We start from the raw sequence: 19821 nt of genomic DNA on the forward strand, positions 1-19821 counted from the left end.
GACCTAATGTTGATATATATATATATTACTTATTTGTAAAATTTGTTTGCTCTTAAGTAAGATTGTGTTATTGGGCTCTTTTGTAGTCGATCATACTTTAAATTGCAATCGTTTTACTGTCGTTCGACTTATAACAACAATATCAGGAAGCACACTTGTTGGTGCGTTTAATTGTAACTTTACACAAGGTTATGTTAGGTTTTCGCCTTAAAATTCATATGAAAAACCCATAAGGCAATCCTCATTTTAGTATCATCACTTTTTTTTTTGGTGAGATTTTCATGAGGAATCTACCGGGAAATCTTTATATCGGCATAACCCTCATTAGCCACAAGAGACCAGCACGCCACATGGGGAATGCCCCTAGTAAATTCTAGTCGGGTATAAGTTCGATTATATCAACTTGCCACTAGCGTATACAAAAGTTTTAGTTCTTATTTTATTTCGAAGTAATAAATCTTTCGTTACGACACCACAGTCGATTGTCTGATGTTTATCACCATTCGTTAGATATTTTATGATTTTGAATTTACGTTTCCATTATTACAGTTACACTGACGGACAGATAGATGAACGGACGGGGCAGGATGGTTCGTTTTTCGTTAAAGGAATCGATACGGGGCAAATTACAAAATTCCTTGGAACAAGAGAAGAAAGTAATAATAAGTAGGTAGCTAGTCTAGATGGAAGAGATGCCTGTCGGTTTTAATAATAAACAAGAATCATTTTTGACGTTCGAATGAAGTAAAGAGTAAAACACGTTACTGCTGCTAACGCTGCGACGCCTAGCGCCGTTTCGGAATCCTCTTCTTGGCCAATATCATTTTATTGATGGCGACCTTCACGTTCCCCTTGTTCCTCCCGAATTCCTGGAAATTTTTCTCGTACAAAAACAAAATTGCTCGTAACATCTATCAAAAGTATTACTCATTACAGAGAGCAAGACAATTTTAATTAACAGAATCGCTTTAAATTAATCTTCGCAAACAACTGACAACAAAAGATACCACCTGAATTGTTAAGAAGATGAATAGATAGACAAGGCCCCCTTTTAGCCCCCGGCAGAACTAAAAATCCTGATCGTCATTCTTCGACTAATAGATTTATTGGAAGGAACTAGGAAAAGACAACACGAACGCAGTGATTTTTGGCTGTTAATCAATAGGTAATTAAAAATGACCTACATTTGGGAAAAGAAGAAACGTTTTAATGAACTTCTTTATTTCGCCTTTTTTATCGGGTGCTATTGGGATCCGTCAAATGGGAGAAGCCTAAAAACATGGCGCCGATTAGGGAAAATTTATCGTAGTTCCTTTAGTGTACCGTGCAATTTCCAAGTTTTTAAACTACGATAAAATGATAAGTATTGACAGAATATGCGATTGGGCTGACACAAAGCCTCGGAAAGGAAATTTCATTGAAGATGAGCGTGTTTTTAATGCCAATCACATTATAAAATTCGGAAATAACAAATCCGGAAGCTAGCCTTCAAATTCCGTCAAGTTTACTGCCTACTTTTTACAAACTTCGGATTTAAAAAGTGATTCACGTTATATAATTGGTGAGGTGATTCTGGGTGATTTAAGCAATATCATATCAATGACTTGCACGTGCAAAGCCGATTTAAGAGAACGTTGCAAACACATTATTGCAACTTTGTTGTATTGCAGCAGGTAGGTTCTTAACCTCAAAATACTTATATCGTATCATTAGAATTGTGTTAAATCAATTACACAGGAATAAATAATTTCTCACTTTATAATTTTAGTATGATTCTAGTTTTAAATATTAAGGTTATGGCTGATGGTAAATACTTGCTGAAATATAATCATGTGCATTAAAATGACGTGAACAAATTTTTATTCCGGAATTCACTTCTTTGATACCTACTGCTTTCATCCAAGCTTCTATTAGTTTACTTTTTTCTCTAATTTTCCGAATATATTTTTTACATATATAAAACGGTTAGTTTTTATTGGAAAGTAGTTAATGTAGGTGAAGAGTGAAGATCTATGTCTGAAGTGCTATTGCAGCTTTTCACTGAACATATTAACTTTTTATTTGATTTAACTTTAGAAGAAAACTTCGTCGACTCCATCATCAAAAAAATTTTTACTTTTTTAACGTGTTTTATTATTTTAATAAACAATTTTACAATTTGCGTGCACAGTTCCTATGTAAATTTTTCCCTCATTCGAGTTATAAATTTTGCCACCAGATGGTGTATGCCCATTTGACGGATCCCAATACGCGATTACTTTCGCAAAAAAATTCCCGCAATACCGACCCAAAGAAAGAGACGACCGAACTCGCCCTCGCGTCAGATGAAGGTAAAAACGTGCCCGTCTCTTTTCATACGGCGGAACAATGTTAAAAGCCCCTCTTCGTCGCGTTGCCAACGACGCCGCCGTCGATCCGGCAGTGTTAAAGTTTTACGACGACCGAAGAAAACAAAAGAAAGTGACACTTGGACAAAAGGTAGTTAAGGCTCTGTTTTGTTTGGTCGCGAACAAAAGACGACCGGCGCTTTCAAAGAAATAAATGAATGCCGGGATAAGGACGGCGAAGAGAAAACGAAGGCGGCGGGACGCCGACGACGACGCCGCTGACGCCGGCGACGACGTTAAAAAGATATTACAAAAACACTATTTACATTCCCTCTCTTTTGTCTTTTAAGAGCGCGAAGCTGACGAACTACGGGCGGAATATTTTATTGATAGATAGAGGTACTCATTGGTCTGGAAGAATAAGACAGAATTTATTACGTCTTCTCGTGTTCTACGCTAAGAACTGAGCCGTAAATATACCTGATGGTGACTACTGTAACAAGTAAGTAATTCTTGCTAATAACGAATTCAATTTCCCTACATTGTATAAATAAACAATTTACAGAAACCTTTTTTAAGTGAGACTAAACATATGAGCAAATAAAAGGGTAACAGATAACTTTACATGTATATGTAGAGGGAAAATAGTGAACAAGAAACAAAAAGGGATAGCATAATTCTTTGATTCTTTCCCTATTTTATCTTCGAGCAGTAGCGTTTAATAGAATTGCTCTCCCTGTTGGGGTGTCTTAATGACTTCGAAGACGGGAATTGGGAACTTTCGTTAAAAATGGTGTATTAACTACGAAAGAATATGAGAAAAAATGTAGACCTGTATTGGCTCCAACAAACACTACATCTCGAGATGTAAAAGTGAGAATAAATAATGTATCATCATCATCATCATCATAAGGCCGTCAGTCCTAAGACTGGATGGATACGCACCTCTACTCCTATCCTGAGCTAATCTTCGCATTTCCCTAAAACTACGAACAGTAATCTAATCTAGGTCTATCTCTACTTCTTTTAACTCCTGTTTCTGCTTCTAAAATGTCTCTAATTAGATCTTCATTCTACCAACCTATCTCGCCTATTTTTTATTGACTTCCTTAGAGTCCTCTGTTCTCCTATTCTTTCTAATACCTCTTCATTTATAACCTTCTCTATCCACTGTATCCTCATCATTCGCCTGTAACACCACATTTCGAACGGTAATAATAAATAATAAAGTGCTATCATGCTAATGACCTAATGTTGTAATGTAAGTTGTTTGTAATGAAAATCAATGCAAGTGAGATAGCGAACGTTAGGATATTCTTGAATTTTAGATAACGATTTAAACGTCTAATAAAAGAATGAAACCAATAACTAAATGCTCTGGATAGATGTTAAATTTTGACGTGTTATTAGGCGTGTTTAACTATTAATATTAGACCATAGATAATAATGTAAAAATTAATTTAAATTCCGCGGATATTTATATTGTAACGAAAAGCAATAAAATTGATTTACATGTATGTTGATTAGAAATGTTATATTAGGTTAGTGATAAGATGGTTAATTTCAGGCACAATAATGCTTCTTCCTGTGATCGATATATTTGAAGAGCTATACAGCAAGGACATAATGCAATGCACCAGGGATGAGTGTCATGCGTCAAGGGATTAGTTTAGGTAACTACTAACTGCTTCGCGCCATCACCATCAACGTCACCCGTCCGTTCCAATTTGAACGGGTCCAACGAGTACTTTAAATACTTTTACTTTATATTCCAGTAAAGTTTTCAATTACAAACCCTTAACAATGATTTCCGTTGATTAGGGCTTGTTAGGTCTTTGTCAAGTTTCGATATTAATTATACTTATCATATTGTACTTTTGACAGAGATGTTGCATTTTATATGACATAGATGCAGTCTTATTGTACAGAACCTTTTCCAAATTTCTCGTAATTTTCACGAATATTTTTTCATTAATCAGAAACCAAGTTTCCAAGTAAATTGAATCCTTTTTATTAAGTACTAGGTACGTATTTTGCAGCATTTCTGAGAAGGAATTTTAATAAAAAGGCGCATTCTTAATAGGCAGTCCAGCAACCTGCTGAAAGGGCTCTACGAAGTTATTTATATTTACGGAGATCAAAGTATCCATGGAAGAGAAATATTTCTTTGAAAAACAGTGCAATCAATAATGCCAACCGTCCAGGTAAAAACGTTTTATGTAAAAAATAGGCAACCTTTTTTATTATACGTTAAAATGGATTTAGATAATGGATTTAATAAAATAATAGCTTATAGATAGATATTTAATTTAAAAAAAAGTGTGTCAAGCTTTGAATCACACTAAATGAATAAATTCCCTGACTACGCTAAAACACAAAAAATTAAATATTCTAGTGACTTCAAANCTATGCGCCATCACCATCAACGTCACCCGTCCGTTCAAATTTGAACGGGTCCAACGAGTACTTTAAATACTTTTACTTTATATTCCAGTAAAGTTTTCAATTACAAACCCTTAACAATGATTTCCGTTGATTAGGGCTTGTTAGGTCTTTGTCAAGTTTCGATATTAATTATACTTATCATATTGTACTTTTGACAGAGATGTTGCATTTTATATGACATAGATGCAGTCTTATTGTACAGAACCTTTTCCAAATTTCTCGTAATTTTCACGAATATTTTTTCATTAATCAGAAACCAAGTTTCCAAGTAAATTGAATCCTTTTTATTAAGTACTAGGTACGTATTTTGCAGCATTTCTGAGAAGGAATTTTAATAAAAAGGCGCATTCTTAATAGGCAGTCCAGCAACCTGCTGAAAGGGCTCTACGAAGTTATTTATATTTACGGAGATCAAAGTATCCATGGAAGAGAAATATTTCTTTGAAAAACAGTGCAATCAATAATGCCAACCGTCCAGGTAAAAACGTTTTATGTAAAAAATAGGCAACCTTTTTTATTATACGTTAAAATGGATTTAGATAATGGATTTAATAAAATAATAGCTTATAGATAGATATTTAATTTAAAAAAAAGTGTGTCAAGCTTTGAATCACACTAAATTAATAAATTCCCTGACTACGCTAAAACACAAAAAATTAAATATTCTAGTGACTTCAAAGAAGTCACAGTAGAAAAATCGTTGAATATTTTATTTTCCTTCAAAAAAGTAACGACATGGTTTTGAAACTTCAGAAATTGGACGCTTTTTAGAGTCTTAAGAACCTAAAGGTATGAGTTTTGTAGCGTTTCCCCAAAAATTATGCAACATCAACTTATTGGCTGATTATCGCCATCTGCTGTTATTTACTGCTAACTGTAGTATTTCATTTGTTTGCTACAGCTTTGAGGATGAATCCACTTGCAATTAAACGGTAACGAATACGTGATAGTTAATGATTGATTCTTGATGATGATTCTTATCTACCTGCATATTTTTTTTGAAAAAGGTCTGTTTTTTGCCTTTCTGACAGGCACTAATTTCAATTAATTATTTATAGGTATGTATTTCATGGTAAATTAAAATTAATATGGTCGTAACAATTGACGTATGTACGTATTTGGCTACAGAGCATGACGCCGTTATAGATAAAACCTTCTCATTTTCTTTTATTTTCTCTCGGAGCAAATGGACGACTCCAATCGGTGGAGCGCCGGCCAAAAAACGTATTACGACGCAAAAAGAAGGAAAAACTTTAATGGCAAGGCCGTCGTCTTTATTGCTGCCGTTTTACCGAAACGATCCATAATTCTTTGTCTTTCTTCTCCGTTGGCTCGTCGCTCGCCTTTTATTCAAGCCGTTCACACAATTTATGAGTGTGCAAGTATACCATCTTCGAAAATACGAAAAACAATTTTACAAGAGTTTGAAACTCGAACATTGGTTTTATAAGAATCATCACCATAAGATCGTCAGTCCTAAGACTGGTTGGACACGCACCTCCAGTCTTTCCTCCTGAGGTATTCGCATTTCCTTAAAACTAGAACATCCACATCCTTAACTATTCGTGAAAAATAATTAAATCTAGGTCTACCTCTACTCCTCTTAACTCCTGTTTCTGCTTTTAATATGTCTAACCTATTAGGTTTTTGCAAGTTTAGATACTTATTATATTTATTCCATTGCACTTTGGACAGAGATGTTGCATCTAATACGACATTCACCCCTCATTAATAGCTGTTTTTTTCCCTCAATTACCTGTAATTTATGTGTAGGCAGTTCATATCAGTCAGTATTTATTCATATTTACTAACAATCCTGTCCTATTGAAGACTTTATTTTACGTTGTAATCGCAATAAAATTACTTTGTATTTTTTATTTACCAAAAATTGTAATAACTATAAGTACTGAATGTATGAGAAGTTTTTTTTCATGATCAATATTTAGTCATTAAATTTAAAAATCAACAAATTTGCAACACTAAAAACTTTTTCAACTTTTTTTATTTTTTTTTATGAAAACCCCCTGTTTCGCCTCTGCAGCCGCAATCCGCACTTACACCTTTAACAATCCTTTTCGAAATTAAACGTTTGCGAGCATAAAAGGATAATGAATCGTTTTAATTAAATGATGAAGATTGGAAAAACATTCGAAAATTACTTTTATGAATACAGAAACATGCCAAATTTCAAAAAAAAAAAATTAAATTCGAAATTTTAGATTACATTTTTTCACTAAAATGTTATCTTCAAAATTATTCGAATAATAAACTTTTGGATAAATATTTCACACCTTGTACAATATTTTTCCATTTTCGCAAAAAGCTCTTTATGATTTTATTCATGAGCAGATACTAAAGTTATCAATTTTTACTTAATATACTAATTAAAATCTTTGTTACTGGCCACTATAATTAATATTTAAATTATTTACTGTTTAATGAGTATTGGTTGCAAGCGGCTTCTAAAGGGCAGAAGCAGTACTAGGCAATATAAGGACATTCGATCCTTCAACCCTTCAACAGCATAGGGGTAGACAACTGTCACATGAAAATTGTAAGCCGGTAACGCAGGACTCTAAAGAAGGTCCTTTTCAGCAGGTTCGCTTCAAAGCTAATTTCTTTTTTGAAACGTAAAAAAAATGAACACTTAAATAAATATTTTATATCTACAATAAACTTCTGTGAATACAAAATAATCAATTAAAGTGTAGTTAAGATTGATTAATAAATTTATATTTTAAAAAAAGGTTTTGATTGATAGGTATATGTTCATAGAACACATATTAAGCAAAAGTCTGTAAGTATCGTAGGTGTACTTCTTTTTTTAAATGTTTTCAATATTCGATCCTTTGACTGAACTTACTTAATAAACAAAGATTACAGCCTAAAGCAAGTAATTCATAATTAGGAAACATACTAATAGGATAATAATTACTTGTCATCAAATTGTGATTGCAATTATTGTTTAACAAAAACAACATGTTTGGATACTTGGTACCTAGTACGTTGTCTATCTTATCTAAAGATTTTTAATAAAACATCTCTCATATCATCATCATCATCATCATCCTACATAATAGGATCGTTAACCTAATGATTTGTTGAACACACATCTCCACTCTATCCTATCGTGATCAGAGCTTCACATTTTCTTAAAACAAGAATTTCCGTTTTCCCTAACTATTTGTGAACAATAACATAATGCCCTCTCTCTCCAGTCTCTCACAGTCTCTCACAGTCTCTGCATGAGAGACTCGAACGATAAAATTCTTAATTCAGAGATTCGAGTCTCTCACAGAGAAACTGAATGAATAAAACCGAAAAATTGAGAGACTGGACTCTCTCGTAGAAAGACTCGGATCTCTGAAATATGTTGAACTTAAAAAATTTTAACCATGTCTATCGAGACACCACTTATTGAGAGATTCGAGTCTCTCGTTCAGAGATTCGCGTCTCCCGTTAAGAGATTCGCGTCTCCCGTTCAGAGATTCGAGTCTCTCGTTCAGAGACTGGATACGAAATGAGGATCTCTCTATGAGTGACTCGAGTCTCTCGTTCAGAGACGCTAAACGGTTTTTTTGACAGTCTCTCGACAGTCTCTCTCAGCGACACCAGAGAGACTCGATGAGAGACGGAGACTCGAGTCTCGCTTTCAGAGACTGAACATTTTTATCTCGGGTGCCATGCTTCTAACTAGCCCTTCATGTTTGAGAAGGTGTCCCATCAATTCTATTCTTTGTTTCCTTCCATTGCTTCTAATACATCCTCATCCCTAACCTTCTTATCTATTAATTGCTCCTAACTTTTCCGTCATGTCCACCATTCACGTTTCATACCTTTATATACCTGCAAAGCCGTGCTCCAAATATAGGTATATACTAATAGTATTTATAAAATTCCAAAAAATCTGAGTCAGTTCTCAAAGAACGACTGGATCTCCTCCTGGGTGTTAGGATATTTAAAGAGAACCTCACGAAAAAAGTGGAAACATTGCATGTGTCAGGTTTTACTTAAATTTGTCAAATTCCACTTACATAAAATTTAAAAATATGAAATTACGGTAATGTTCAACTAAAAATATGAGTATTACTGTGGCCGCGCATACCTGGCCGCCATATCATGTTTAAATATTTCTGTATATATTTCTATTTTTATTATTCTTGTTTGTAAATATCTTTTCAAATTTTCTATTCAAATTGTGTTGTATTGTTCTGTTATTCTCATTATGTAAATATCTGTCTTAATATTTCTATTTCAAATCTTTTGTGTATGTACCTATCTATTGTGTTCTCTGCAAATAACTTTATTACTTGGATTTTTCTATAATCCCTTTTAACATTTCAACTTCACGTACTAACTGCATGATGTCAATAACTATTGTCCCTTCTTAATTGCTTTTTAATGATAGGTTTCTTCAGCGGTTTAGGGTTAACATTCTATCTGTCTATTTCTTAGTATTTTGTATATTCACATTTCCAGATTTTATTCTCTTCTAATTGGTTCCCTACTTTCATCCAAATGCTTCTAACTCCGCCCTAATAGTTTTCCTAACATTTTCATTTCCAAAACATTAACACTTCCTAATTCGGTTTTCTACAGCTCAATTCAATTCATCTGCTAAGTCTTCTAGTTTTATTCTCAGTTCTTTTCACTTCTAATTTGATTGTTCTAGTTATGTAAATATATTGTTAAGTTGTTAGTCCCGTTTGATTTCATTTGTTTCATTTGTTTCATTGTGTTATTTGACCTTACGTCCCTAAATTACAATTTCAAGCATGTGAGTATCTAGTCCTTTCGTAAGGTTCTCCTCAAATCTCTACTCAAGTTTATAGTACCTATAATCACCCAGGAGAATCAAGTTGCTTCTTGAAAACCAACTCAAACTTTTTGGAAATTGGAAAAATATTGTTAAGGGTGTATGTTCGGCAAAATTGCAAGCACAAGAAATAAGAGAACAAAGGGCGCTGTGGAAGTCAGTAAGGAAAAGGATAGGGACACACCTCCTGAAATATGAAGGAGTAGTTAAGAACAGAAACATGATAGGACAATAGGTAGACCTGCAGATTATATTTAGAGTATCTACTCTCTATATTGTTAAGTGCCTACTTTCAAAAATAGGGATAAGTCCTTAGCTCAGTTTGGATCTGACGTGAGTGAGAATTTAACTTTAGGGTTATCACTGAATGATTATACATGTCTGAGGAATACCATAAAATTAGATTATAAAATATTGCAGAATTGGTTAAATAAACATTTCATCGATATTGTCCAACTCTCAATAATAGGAATTTAATAATTAATTATGGATTCCCATTTGTTACTAAGCAAAGAAAAAAAACTAAGATGCAGACAAATCTAAGACACCTGAGATCGTAAAATCAATGTTCGTCGACGTAATCCACGTTCCTCCCTGTGCTCCCCGTTCTACCCCGCAACAGAACGAAGAAAATCGTTTCGGCGCTCCGACCTCTTTTCAAAACCACCAGCATCCGCCGCCCGTCCACCCCCGCAACGCCGATCGCACTCTTACACCCTTCCTTCCGCACCCCTTCGAGCACGTTCTCTTCAACATTAAGACGCCCGTCGCCGTCTTTTCCGGGGAAAACACAGCGACGCGCAAAGTATTAGGCCCGCCTTTTGGTAACCAAGGTAACGCGGAGTCAACCAATGAGACATAAGTATTACGCGGTGTCTTACATCCGTCCCACGGCCAACTTTTCGTTATTATTATTATTCAGCAGGCAACATTGCTACCCCTACGAGTACATGTGCGTCCAAGGAAATCCCCTTAGTTCGTAGCGTGGTTAAGGGCGATTTTCGCTCGAGATAAGGACCAGGGCTGGGGCTGGGGTTGGGGTAGGTAGTTTTTAAAGGGTCGAAAGAGAAAAGAGACGAGAGGGGCAACTAAGGAGTGGTTTAGAGAGTGTTTGCCGAAAATGGCCCCCGAGGGGTGCCCTCGTCGTACCTATAGCTAGCACAAGGTGTATCTTTCACGAATATTTCGAGGAGATTAAATTTCTAACGGGCGCACATTTTGATTAAATTAATCGCAGAGGTTCGCCATTATCTACACAGGGTGAGCGAGATCGAAGAGGGTGCGGGAGGCCCGAGTTATAGAGGAGATTGTGCCGCCGTTATGGGACCAAGCACCGGCCAAAACGAAAACCGATTTTGGAAACAATGTTGCTGTTCCTTCGCTAGTTGGCTCGTCTTGCGGTCTCACGACTTTTCCAATAAACCGACGATGCCAGCATGAAACTGCTAGTCGCCGTCGTTTTACACAACATCCCAGATTTGCTCTTTACGTTCACGTTTAACCCTTGTGCTTTGTTTATAATATACTAGTGACCCGCCCCAGCTTCGCACGGGTGCAATGCTGATACTAAATATATTTTTGTTTTGTTTAGATTATTATCGAAAAGGGGAAATCTTCAAAAGATACCCTCTGAACATACTAAATATACTACAGAATGTCTTTATATACAACATTCACAGTTTTTTTTTGTCATTAGACAATGCAAACCGACCTCCCGGCCGGTACCGCCGCAACCGCTATGTTCCTGCATTTTAAATCTGTAATATCTTCGAAAATATTCATTTAAATTAGATGCTGTAAAGGGCCATATTGATCTATATTAAATGCACAATGTATTTAAAAGTACTTAATTGGATAAGAATTAATGCTGTATTGCCTACAATCGCTTCGTAAATAAGTCATTATTTCTCATAAAAAGTAAAGGATAAAAATGGTTATTGTGGGTTATCCCTAAGAGATAAACATATACCATCGTGGACTTTTTTGTAGTACATTATTTTGATCTATCTCGTAGGGTTCAGCTAGTGTTTGCAATGTAAGCGCAAAGAATGTGTTTATTTACGACATCACATTAGAAACCTCTAAAATTATCAGTGTTTCCCTACTATATTATGCATGTATTATACATATAAACCTTCCTCTTGAATCACTATCTTTTAGAAAAAAACCGCATCAAAATCCGTTGCGTAGTTTTAAAGATTTAAGCATACATACGGACAGACAGTGGGAAAGCGACTTTGTTTTATACTATGTAGTAATGAGATCTAAGTACTACACTTAAAGTAGAGTTTATTTTACTTTATCGCTGAACTTCACAGAATTATTCTGTAATTGGCAATGGGACTGTCACCGAGACTTTAACGGTTAAAAATTCAAACGTAGAGTAATATTATATAAATGTAATAAAGTTAATTTTTACGAATGAAATTTTACGATAAAAATCTTTACTTTAGAGTAAGTATTACTTATAATACATTTATCAAAAACCTATAGCAAATAAAAGTAAAATAAAATTAACTCAAAGAATCTGCACTTTAAGAAAGGATTGAGCAAAGTTTTATGAAATAAAAATGTGCTTCCAAACTGCAGTTGAGGCTTTGTAAACAAATACTTTACGAAAGCACTTTCAAACGATTTCTATGGTATTTCTTTGATTTTGAAATGTAATTGTGGAGCATCAACAGTTAAATAATTTTAAGTACAAAAAACACTGGGCTGGAAGCTTAAGAGCCTTTTTGATGAGGTGTTTGTCTAGTTCTGATTATAAGTACCAGAAGAATGTGTAATGTACTTAATAACGACAGCAATCTACATTTAATGGTTAATAACAAAACTTTTGAACCTTCGTAATAAATAATGCAGACAATATACATGCAGGGTGTAATATAAATAAGAGGATTGAAAATGTAAACATTACCGTTTACCGAACGTCTAAGATAAACACAGACAATATAGAACTAAAGTGAATCACACTTGATCTATTCTAACTAATAAAGAATGAGTGTACAGCGTTGTGGATCGAAACTGAATTTAGTTGTACTTTCAACTACGTTTGTCTCGAAAACAGTGAACTTTTGACATACAAACATTTAGTTAATTTTCATGTTTCTCTACCATCTCCTGAAAGCTAGGCACTTATTTTTTTTACACGTTGTATAAAAACTTCTTTTAACTTTACTAAATGTTCCTACTCCTAAAAGTGAATTTACCATTTTATATTATCTACCCCTACGTTCACACTATTTAAATTATGTTATAATTTATATTTACGCACATGTTTTCTTACACAAATGGAGAATTTTATAATTTTTGGACATGTTATCATTTTAATATGTAAACCATCCATCTTCAAAATGAAAACAATCCAAGTGGCAAAAGTTAACGTTAATGTTGAGTGCAATTATATATCTATGGGATTTCCTTATATTGATCAATATCAAAATTCTGTTCATATTTCACTTTTCGTGTATAAGAAATGTGCATTTTTTTTTTTCGAAAGTTAACTACCCAAAATTTTCTTTATTGAGTTTTCGATTCGGACACAGTTAATAGTTAGTAGATAGCCATTAGGGGCACCGCATCGTATCGCATCGCATCGCTTGTCCGCGCCGCGCCGCTTCAACCCCCGACGTTGCTCAGCTTTTCCGCCTCGTTCGCGGAAGTCCGAAACTAATTTAATTATAAAGTTCCAGAGTCTAATGGGTTGTTGCACGAACTTGCCGGAAAGAAAAACTTGGTTCGCTGCGAGCGAGAAGGCGAACGGGCGAGACGTACAGGAGCAAATTTCGCCCGCCCATCATCAGTCCAAACTAACACATACTTGTACACTTTACGACACATACATACATACATATACATACATATACATACATATACATATATATATATAGGNTTGGTTTAATCAAAAGATACTTAAGGATTTAAGGAAGATAGATAGGAAAAGTAGATACAACACGGATAGAGAAATTAAGAAAGATAAAAATAGAACAAGAATATATATATACGAGAACAGAGGCTGCGAAGACTTCAAGAATTAATGGACGATGTATTGTACATAGATGGACGGAATGAGGCAACTAAGTCGACCCCGCATTCCTAAAGAGAAAACTTTGCAAATGGGCAAGGAGGTATCAGAAAACCACTTTTATTGCATCAAGTAACAAGTTATGATATACCTACTGCAATTGTTTTGTATATTTTTCAAAAATACATACAACTTGTTTCCAAATGATTTTTCTACGCTGAGATCAAATCCAGCGTACCTACATGTTCTAATAGATGCTCTAGAGTTTAGAAATCATACAGCTTCTAGCCGACTAGAATTTTGAGGGGGTGCAGATAGGGTCCCTAAGTGGATAGCCACTTCATATGAAAAACCCATAAAGCAATCCTCAATTTAGTATCACTACTTTTTTGGTGGAATTTTGATGAGGAGTTTACGGGAAAATCCCTATATCGGCATGCCCATTAGCCACATGAGGTCCGCACACTACATGGGGGTATGCATTTATAAATTCTAGTGTGGTATTAACAATAGAATTCAGGGACCTATTAGCCACTCTGTGTAACCAGGACCAGCTTAAAAAATTACGAACTAACTGAAAGCCGAATTTTCCAACATCTATATCTACATATCTCGTTAAGTATTACTGTTTTCAATATAACTTAAAAATTATAATGTAAAACACAAGTATACATACACCTACGCTTAATTTCACATAATAACTCAAACCTACTATTTCTTCCCCTGGTGCGTATGCAGTTTTTAATGGTCCTCGGTTATGTCCATCGAAAGATAAATCGCAAAAGCTCGCGATTTGAAGATTTAGACAAAGTAATAGACGTTTTTGCATCATTAACTAAAAATTCTGCACAATTTCGAATTAAACAAAACGTTTTGGGTTAGGTATGGGAAGTGAAAGTGGGATTTAAGTTTTATAAGTATCAGGTTAATATTTAACGTGGACCAGCACATGAAGCAGAGCTTTCATCGGACGAGTCTTGGTGCGCCCAAGCAAGATCAAAACGAAAACTGTTTCGGTCTTGGTACTGGTTTTCGTTTTACTTATTTGGTCTTGCTGAAATACTTTTAGTCTTAGTCTTGTTAGCAGAGTCTCGATCTAGGTCTTGCTCATTTATGTAATTTGATACTTTTCTTAATAATAATTCTTTTAAGCATAAATCGTTCTATTTAGTGACACAGTAATTGTCTCAAATGCTAAAATTTTCTGTTCTACATGCCAGCTTGTCAAGACTTTTAAAAAAAATACTGTCGATAGTTATGAGGGTTATTAAAACTCGAGGACTTACCCTTGCCTTTCGTTGCATTTTAGCAATACCAATACCAAAACTGTAACACCAACACCAATTTTATTCATTACTAACTTAGATTCACTCGTAGCCACGCAACTTTTAATCATTATCTTCATTTGAGCGTTAACTACACATTTTGTTGAAAAAAATAATATTGTACTTAAAATTTCTTTGTCAAATAACTATGTTTCAAATCTGAGATATTTTCTGTGCACTACACGATAAATACGTATTTCAATTATAATTTGCAAAATTTTCAACAGCATCACCTTCACTAACGTAAAAAACTTAATATTCATCCACTACTTAAAGATATGTACTTCTCATTTGGAAAATTTAAAAAGGTAGAGCTTGTTGTTCATTATTACTTGAACTGGGAAAATGCACAAGCGGAATGAAGGTACATGAAATAATATAAAGATTGAGACTAATATTGGTAGTACAATTCCGACCTTTAAAAATCAGGTTTTGTATATGCATAGATTTCTCAGTCCCTTTTTAACAGTAAAACTGGTATCTTTTTAGAAGACCTGCTTTTATTAGGTACTTGTATACTTTGCATAGATACCCATATGATAACTTGTTTCAAGGGAATGTGAACATTTGAATTTTCACAGGCGATCTTGTTTTAAAGAAGGGAAAATTTGTACAAAATATTCAGATATACAAGGATCAATTAAGTGATAGACTATATTAATATCTGCACCTAATAATAAATACCACAGTTTAATAATCAATAACCAATAATAAATAAATATTCCCATTTGAAGTTCATCGAATAACAGTTACATGGTTTTACAACCCTTCAGTTCATACTATTAATAAAACAAACTTACCATATTATGTTGACGATAATTCCACCATCTTCGGCTATTTACTATGAACACGTACCAACTGCTTCATTACAAATGGGTAAATCGCTTGGTATCTGTAAACAAGGAAATAAATATTTTTAGAAGAATAAAAGGCAATTTTGAACTATTACGTTAGGTAAATAAAAAGCAATTTTATTAATAAATCAGTAATTGTCTTTAGGAAATCCCAAACATCGGCGGAGGAAACGTTGATGAATTGATCATGCAACTGTTTTTTTGCTAGATGAATTAGTTTACGATTGATATTCTTCTTGACATCTAAATAAATACCTAACTGAGAGTATGGAAATTGAAATATCATAGCCCAGATTCATCAAAATCGTATTTTGGTTTAATCAAAAGATACTTAAGGATTTAAGGAAGATAGATAGGAAAAGTAGATACAACACGGATAGAGAAATTAAGAAAGATAAAAATAGAACAAGAGCAATTAAATATATTGAGAGGAATGCCTAGGAATGTAGGGGAAACGATCAGGATAAAATGCAATGAGTTAAAAGTAAAATAGAAGGATCAGGATATGCAGAAGGACTAAAGTATCTGGATGTTGTATAGAATTTGCGAAAGAGTGGACGAAACTCTCTACTTGGAGAATGTATTGAGAACAAAGGAATTAATTCATTCCTAGATGGATGATTGGTGGGTGACAATGGTAATGGGATAGACTCGCGTGGCATGGAGATTTGAAACCGAAATCTCTGAAAGTTGTGAAAGGGTGAATCAAAGGAATGAATGAATCTGGATGGATGGTGGATGGCAGTGGTAATGGGATTGATTAATGTGGCATGGAGATTTGATACCGAAATATCTAAAAGTTGTAGGATTTGTGAAAGGGTGAATGAAACTTTGTTTTGGAGGGATGTATTAAGAACAAAGAAATGGATGAATGTGTGAATGGTGGGTGGCAGTGGAAATGAGATGGACTCGTGAGACATGGAGACTTACTACCGAAATATCTAAAAATAGTAGGATTTGTGAAAGGGTGGATGAAACTCAGTTTTGGGGAGATGTATTGAGAACAAAGAAATGGATGAATATGGATGGATGGATGGCGGGTTGTAGTCGAAATGGGACAGAAACGTTGAAAGAAATTTCAAAAAAGTAGGGGGTAGGTAAATTAACAGGATACAAAATGGGAAAGTAAGGCATGTGTAACGAACTTTATAATAGAATTTATCAAGAAAAGAAAGTGTTTTAATTAGTTTATTAATTTAAATTTAGAATATTGTTCTGTTGTTACTCAATAATCTATTTTGTAGGAGTACTATAAGATAGAAGTATATCCACTTTCTTATTCTTGTAAACAGTCTGTATAATATACATATACGTGAAGTTTTGTGGCAAAATAACCAATGGTTGAATAAAAGCTTACTAAGTATACTAATATATTGACGCATATCGAGACCAAGAAGTAAAAAATTTAGCTTAGGGCTTAAATTTATATTATCAAGACGACAATGAGTAAAATAAACCATTTATTATAGGTAGGTAGAAAAATGGTTTTAAAAATTACTGAGGATATTCACTTGCTCGAGCCTTTCACTACAACAAATGTAACAATAACAATCCCGTTTCGTATACAATACCTTATCTAGACCGGACAGTGGTCAATCTGACCTATTTACGTGTGAAGACGACCGACGCTACAAAGGGTCTCATCAGGAACCTGATTTTTATTCAGGTGTTTCGCCGCGGAATAGTTTTCAGCGTGTGAAATACAACTTTTGTATATCCATTACGCGAAATTGCCAGTCAAAAGTGTCCGGTGTTTCTCGAGTTTACTGTCTGTCCACCTTTTGTATTCAAAAATCTCGACATTCCTGTTGAACCCTTCGAGAAATGTGTAGGTATTAGGTGCATGAATATTGTAGTGGACACTGGTCAGTAGGGTGATAGACAAACTAGTTTCGTCAGAACGAAAAGAACTCACCCCGTGAGAAAACAATTACAAACGAAATTGTCATTCAACAATTACAATAAATAATTTATGTACATTTAGACCTACATCAAAATGGAAATACTCGTAAATATTTGTAGTACGTACTGTGTTACATTTGTCTCATGTATTAATGTTTCTATCATCCCTAAATCAAGGATGTTCTCATTTTATCGAAATTTTTAATTAAAAATCACCAATCTTTTGACGTTTTGGGTATGCTCAAATGTCAATATTCGATCATACAAATAAAGATAGAACGTTGTAAGTGACCGTGAGGCTAAATCCCTGCCGACGGAATCTCACTAGGATATGGTACGGAGAAAGTAACCCCATCACTGCGCAACATCGACAATCATATGGGTATAAAAAATAAATAATACCAAAATTAACACGACATATCGAGTTGAAAATGAAATTTCTGTCTTTCCTAAAATCAATAAATAAAAATTATCTGTAGCATCTTTTTAATTGGAGTACTTAAATATAATGTAATTTTTTTTTATAACTTTCTGCAAAAATCCTTTTTCCTAATAAATATCTAAAATTCTTATTCATAGTGAATTAAAGAAGCAATTTTTTTATTGTGTTATTATTACACTATATAGTCATCTACAATACATTGAATTCAAATTGCTTCTGGGGAAGATTAAACATGTCTTTTAACTAATTGTAAGCGTATCGTTTTTCTTTAATTATATTATTTTAGAATTTTATTTTTAACCATATAATGAGGTGCCCTTTCTATAGAAAATATAGGGCGTCGGTTTTGACTAGTTAAAATAGTATTAAGGTAAGTTAAATTGCACTTTGTTCTACATCCAATCACTGAAGGTTACTGTCGTAGACAGTCTTTAGCTTGTCATTGATAATAAGAAATAAGGATTGCAATTTTGGTACGTGCGGGTGCATATGGATGGTGAAAACCTCTTCTTAACACACTAGATTTCTCATAAGAAGACTAAAAATATTTTAACAGTAGCGGCGGGTGAAATATGTGCGAAAATGACAGAATGTTCTAGAAAATTGCGGAAGTTTCGAGAAGCCTGGAATTTTACAGAGTATTCTAGACTGTTTTTTAAAAACAAAAATTTTGGAATGTTCCAGAATGTTCTCGAAAGTTTTACTGCTTTCTATAGCACAATGTTTCCAATTTCTTTCGAAGTCTCCTATTAAATATGATGATATATCCTTACCCGGGCACCGTCGGGCATTACGGTCCGACTAGAATTTATAAGGGACATGCCCCATCTAGCGTACGGACCTCATGTGGCTAATGTCCATAGAGGGATTTCCCCGTAGATTTCTCATGAAAATCCCACAAAAAAAGTGGTGATACCGAAACGAGGATTACCTTATGGGTTTTTCGTATGGGTTTTTAAGGGGCAAACCTAACACATATAAACTTAAAATTAAATCTACTTTATGGGGGCTCGATAACTTTTTAATAGGGTAGCAATAATTTTTCTCTGCGGGGGGCACATGCAGCATTCCTGATGATCCGCGAATGTGGCAAGGCGTTATATGCCCCTTCCGTATCCTATGGGGCAACCTCATGGGGCCCATACGGGGTAGAGGGTTACCTACATAGGAACCCTACCTGCACCCCCTCTAGTCGGGGGAAGGTTAATTTTATAATAATCATAGAAACTCAAGTGCCTAGACGTCTAATATCGTAAAGTTTTAACAATAGGTAGGTACTTCAATCGCCTTAGGTTATAAAAGACTTAGACATGCATACATATGTACCTCATACATGTTGCAATCCAATCTCTGTCATCGTTTACGAGACGCAACAGCGACGTCGTCGTCGTATAGCGTCGCATCGGATCGCTGCTTCGCATATATAATATCGTTATAAAGTAATACAACAACCTAACGGTTAATATACGCGAAACAATGAAGTGAGCGACGTGGGGGCGGAGGGAGATGCGACGCGATGCGAAGCGATTCGCGCCGGTACGCTCGCTTGGCGTACGGTCGCGAATGGCTTACCGGCCCGTGATCGCCTCGCGCTCGCTCAAGTGTTAACTCAATATCCGAGCCGTTCGCTGCTGTCTTAAGTTTTCTAAGTAATTTGCATGGAAGCCATTTTGAAAACGACCTCCG

The 19821-nt window shown here is 34.7% G+C and overlaps 1 long non-coding RNA gene across 1 annotated transcript in view; it reads right to left on the minus strand.

The window, feature by feature from the left end:
* Positions 1-19821, minus strand: part of LOC108744804 — a 72182-nt gene that overhangs the window by 38742 nt on the left and 13619 nt on the right. Inside the window, exon 2 of the long non-coding RNA XR_001939014.1 lies at positions 15738-15829. This is a non-coding gene — a long non-coding RNA (uncharacterized LOC108744804). The remainder of the gene's footprint in view (positions 1-15737; positions 15830-19821) is intronic.

Source organism: Agrilus planipennis, unplaced genomic scaffold (genome assembly GCF_000699045.2).
Source record: "Agrilus planipennis isolate EAB-ADULT unplaced genomic scaffold, Apla_2.0 scaffold6, whole genome shotgun sequence".
Lineage (NCBI taxonomy): Eukaryota > Metazoa > Arthropoda > Insecta > Coleoptera > Buprestidae > Agrilus > Agrilus planipennis.